The following is a 5,786-nucleotide window of genomic DNA, read 5'->3' on the forward strand; positions in this document are numbered from 1 at the left end:
CATTGTTTGCTTCTAAAATAAATATCCTTTGTAAATGTATACTTACAAGGGCTCTCTGTAAGTTCATGATTTTTCAAATTTACATATAGAGAATCCTGAATTTCTTGAAAGGTTCAAGTGGACATGTAAAATATTCAGAGTTCAACAATCTCAACATTAGTTGCACTAAAAATACAGAAATATAGCAAGCAGCTACTTTCCCATTCGATAGGCTGAACCATATTTCAGCCAAATTATACGCAGCCTAATTAAATATGGTAAGTGAGGAGGGTAAGTTTTCAAAACTGGAATATTGCCTACTTTTACCTCAGTAGAATAGAATATATGTAGCTCAGGGTTAAACTGTGGAGTCCTTGGTGCTCTCCTAGCTTGGTTATTTCTTTGCAGACTTATTACCCAACTAGGTAACATCATCAGTGTGAGTGAGTATGTGAGTATATGAGTTTGTTCCCTGTTTATATACAATAGCTTGCCCTGCCAGTTTTGGTGGTGGACGATATGGTTTTCTCATGGGTAGTTCCTTGATTAGGATTTTTTTCCCTGTTTGATTGTTTTCCTGCTGTAAATACCTGCTCTCCAAGTGGCTCATATAGGATGCCAGGTTAGAGGTTAGCAAGCCTACGTTTGAGACACAGGTGCTGTTGTGGGGCAGGGTGAGTTCCCATCCTTTGCTCCAGCTCCTGACTGGGACACAAAAGGAGCCCCCAACAGGGAGTACCCTGAGCAACGCTAATGTCACTAGCTAATCCTTTCAACACGAGTGCAATCCCTGTTATCTGGACGTTCGTTATGAGAGAATTTGTTCTGGTCTTTTTGTTAATCTTAAGTTTTTATTGTCATTTTTGAACGGTGTGTAAATATAGTTTATTTCTATGTACCTATTGATGTTACAGCACTCTGTGTCCGTAGATCCAGAACTAGCAAACAAATCCATGGCAACAGTACTACATAACACACCCTATCTAGCCAAACACACTAAAACTCCCAGAATCATGGACCCCATCAACTGCTGTCCCATACCTACTTTCATGGACAAACAAATCAATAGATCAGAAGAATATCCATGAGATTATTACTCTCTGGACTCTCTACATACCATAACATAGCAGCTAGAAACTATAACATTCCTACACATGCAACCAAAGTATGGTTACAATATATAGACAACACCTTTATCATATTGAAAAAGGAACTATTAGAAAAAAACACATGAAACAATCAACAACATCTTCAAAGGATTAAAATTCATCTTCAATGGAAAAAAAAACAAGACATTGTTCTTCCTGGATATCTTTTTAACAGAGGAAACAATGGTAAATTAGAATTGAAAGTCTATCAATCCCTCCCCAATTCATATTAAATGTACCAACTACAGCACAACCAACACACGTTATGAAAAGGAAAATATATACCATACATTAAAAAAAAACTTGAAAACAACAGACAGGCTATTGCAACCATACAGGATCACTGAAGCACACAAATCAACTAAAATCTTAGGAAAACCAAAAGACCTAGTAGCCCAAGAATTAAAAAATCATCTGCAACATATAGTATAAGTTCTGTTAACAGCCTTTAGGTAGGACAGACAGGCAGAAGACTAGCAGAATACATCCATGAACATTTAAGTAGCAGTTGGAAAATATACTGTAATAAAAACCCCTTAGTCTTGCAACACATGGACAAAGTCAACCATAGTTTTGACTGGAAACCATCTTAGACCAAGCTAAATTCAAAAACACTGGAAAGTTGGAAGCTTGGCTTTCAGACAAATCAGGCATCAATAGACACATTTAAATAAACCATATTTGCACATTTTTCAAAAGAGACAAAGCAGCATCCAGCATCCAGGTAAGCAGGGATTAATACCAAGAAAACAATCAAGCATAAAACAATAATCAAGGAACTAATAAGGAGTAACAAGGAGAAAACCACATACCCCATCAAAACTGGCAGGGCAAACTACTGTATATAAACAGAATAAATCCCACACTCGCTCACATTGACAATTTTACATAGTTGGGTAATGAAATGTCTGCAAGCAAATAACCAAGCTCAGAGAGCACCAAGGACTCCAGACATTTATCTATGCATTTTTTGAAACAATAAGAAATATAGTAAGACTTCAGAGAAATGAATTGGTTGGTTAGCAGGCCTCCATTGTGAAAGGTTTATAGATAAAGCTAACCTTTCTTGACAGTTCTTTGCACTGAGATAGGCAATCGTTGTGGACTACAAGGCACATTACAATGTTGTAGGTACAGTACGGATACTCACAGGTCACCTCTAATTGCCTGTTCACAAAAGGGCAGTCCCAATAAATATAAGTTGTCACAAACACTCAAAAACTGATGAGGTTTTTTCCTGCCTATTTTGCTACATACTTCCCTTTATCAGTTGATGTCTACTGATTCTGCTTTTTTTTGGTCTGTTTTTATGTAAAATATTTCACTCCTAACTTTGTATTGAAAAGATATAGGGTGATAATATGAAGGAGGAAAAAGAGAAGTGCTAAAACTTTCTGTCTATTAATCAACACTTTGCGGCAATTGGTTTTAATCTCCACCCTATACAAATAACACAGGGATATTTTAATTCTATGTTTTGCTCAGTTGCATACCAAAACAACACATTAATAGGCATTTTCACAAGATAATTGGCACTGCTGGAGGAATTATGCAACCCAACTGCCAGTTTTTACACATAAGAGTTTTCTTGTCACATAATTTTCTAGCCAGAATAACAAGATTGTAGATTAGAAACTTGACTTGGCCACAAACAAGAACTGTATATCGGAGGTGGTGACCCTTTGAGAGCTGCAGGCAACAAAATTTCATTTTGATGTATGCCGATTGATGTACATTTAAAGTAACAATAAAATTGTTATTATTACATTATTATTAGTAGTAAATCCTTCTCAACTCAAGAATTAAAAAATCTCTCAAAATTCCATCTCAATTCCTCCAGTGCTGTTTCTCTCTTTTATAGCCCTCAATTCCAACAACACTAAAAGAGATGTAGTCCAGGGGTTCTGAAAACATTTCTGCCATGAACATAGTTATATGATTTTGGATCCAGAGCCTTTATGTACAAACTTTAAAGAAAATTAGCCCATGTAAAGTTCTAGCTTGATAATGATTATGCTAGAAAGAGAAAACTCTGGTGCAATGTTCGAACAATTAGATGGTAAGGAAATCAGTAAAAAGATGAACAGTCAATGAAAAACCTGGAGGGTCTTATACCTAAAGTTTAGAGTTCTTGCAAATCCACAGAACAAAATAATTATAGTTTCACTTTAAGAATCAATGAGGTTTTTTAACCTTAATTATTTAATTTAATTTAATTACTGGAGTTTAGTAACACATGTGCCCTAATATATACTCTATGTCCCTGAATAATTTTTGTATGAATTCAATCAATAATCTTGCAGATTCCATTTTGGCTGTGAACGTAGAGCTTACATCAGGCAATTAACAGTATAATTAAAATGGTGGTGTCAGCCATAATAATATTGCATAAAGGAGCAAACTTGCTTGCTTGCCTGTTCACCTGTTGCTCCTCTCCCCATACGTTCATTTAAACATATTCTAGAATTTTTTTCATCTTTTCTAAGATGACAATCTGCTAAAGCATTTTTAAATGTGTACTAGGAAGACTATTACAGATTTCATTATTGTTATCCTAGATGCTACTATCTAAAAAGGGAGAATGTTATATTTTATTAATTTAAAAAGTATTTTTGTACGGTCCAAGATTATAGTACAAAATAATGAAATACTTAAAACATTGAGGCAAACAAACTGAAAACAGATAAGACTCTATAGGTGGCAAGAAACAGCAAAGTTTATTTGAGTTTTAATCAAAGCTTTGTTACCAATGCTTGAGATTTTTTACTACTATCAAGTTCTCCATATAGAGATAACTACTTTTACTAATTTCTGGCCATCTCTGATGCAACTTGATCGAGGTAAAATATATATTAGTGCTCTATAATAGTTAATTACACATTTTGCATTTTATTGTGTTTGTTAACTGTAACTTGGGCTACACCACTAATAGGTATGATGTGGATAATATCACTGGGCAAAGAGAGGCTGCCAGAGGAATGGTCAGATAAGAGACAGTGCACTCACAACTAGTTCCTCCCTCCCTGTCTCCTTTACAACTTGAGAAACTAGGGAGGGCCTCTTCTGAGCCTCTTGCCCTGCCTAGTACTAGCCAAGCAGGGCAAGAGGTTCAGAAGAGACCCTATCTAGTTTCTCAAGTGAAGTGTTAATACCACTTTACAATGCCTTGGTAAGGACACACTTGGAATACTGCATCCAGTTTTGGTCACCACGATGTAAAAAAGACGTTGAGACTCTAGAAATACAGAGAAGAGCAACAAAGATGATTAGGGGACTGGAGGCTAAAACATATAAGGAACGGTTGCTGGAATTGGGTATGTCTAGTTTAACAAAGAGAAGGACGAGGAGGCACATGATAGCAGTGTTCCAATATCTCAGGTGCTGCCACAAAGAAGAGGGAGTCAAGCTATTTTCCAAAGCGCCTGAAGGTAGGACAAGAAGCAACGGGTAGAAACTAATCAAAGAGAGAAGCAACCTAGAACTAAAGAGAAACTTCCTGACAGTTAGAACAATTAACCAGTGGAACAACCTGCCTCCAGAAGCGGTGAATGCTCCAACACTGGAAGTTTTTAAGAAGAAACTGGACAGCCATTTGTCCGAAATGGTATAGGGTTTCCTGCCTGAGCAGGGGTTGGACTAGATGATCTCCAAGGTCCCTTCCAACTTTATCATCATTATTATTATTAAGTTGTAAAAGAGACGGGGAGGGGGATTAGTAACATCATAACATAGTCCGTTTTTAGACAGTAGCCTCTCAAAAGTTCAATAGTAGAATCAGACACCTAATCTGGAAACCCATAATACTTTTAAGAGGAAAATGGTAAGATTTGGGATTGTGACAGCATGATTCCTTATCAACAAATGAACATTTTGTAAATCTATATACCATTAAAACCTCTGTAACCTTTAATTGGTTGCAAAACAATGCATCATAGGGCAAAACTTTTTAAACCAAGGTATCTCAAACTTACAGAATACATCCAAAATCCAGGACTTGAAAATGTGAAAATGTTGGCAAATTTTGTAAAACATGACATAAAAATGATCGTAGATATCATAAAGCATTTACTGTGATCAACTGCTGATGTTTGACTGTGCTGTACAGTTCAACATGAGCTATTTTCAAGACAGATACATCTGTGGATATCTCCCTGAATTTTAAACACGTTTCCAGTAGATTAGAAGATCTGCCATTGCTAAAGGCACTCAAGTTCTGAGGAATCTGATAAGGAAATACCACTGAAACAATGACTCAGGAGGTCATCTATTATCTAGTAAATTATACATATTAGAGAGTTTAGACAATTAAGGCTTTTGATCAGTTACAGTGAAAGACCATAAATTTTTTTCCTGTGCTATAAAAAGAAAAGAAAAGAAAAAAGAAAAGAAAAGGTGAGAGAGATGTGTGCACTGTAGGTGACACTGGATTTTCACTTTGTGGATGAAATCTTGCGATTTTATTATTTTTATACTTTGGAATTTTTTTAAAAAAAAACTTTATTTAGCTTCCTGGTTGGGATGTTTTCTATACCAGTAAGCCAATGAAATGTCATAAACTGACAGTATATGTCTTAGCATATACTGAAATGCTTTTGGCAGGTGCACTTTTGAAAAAAAGCACTTTCATGTAGATAGGTGCTGAACTTGTTTAAAAGCTAT

Source organism: Protobothrops mucrosquamatus, unplaced genomic scaffold, assembly GCF_001527695.2.
Source record: "Protobothrops mucrosquamatus isolate PMUCROS unplaced genomic scaffold, P.Mucros_1.0 scaffold566, whole genome shotgun sequence".
In the NCBI taxonomy this organism is placed as follows: Eukaryota; Metazoa; Chordata; class Lepidosauria; order Squamata; family Viperidae; genus Protobothrops; species Protobothrops mucrosquamatus.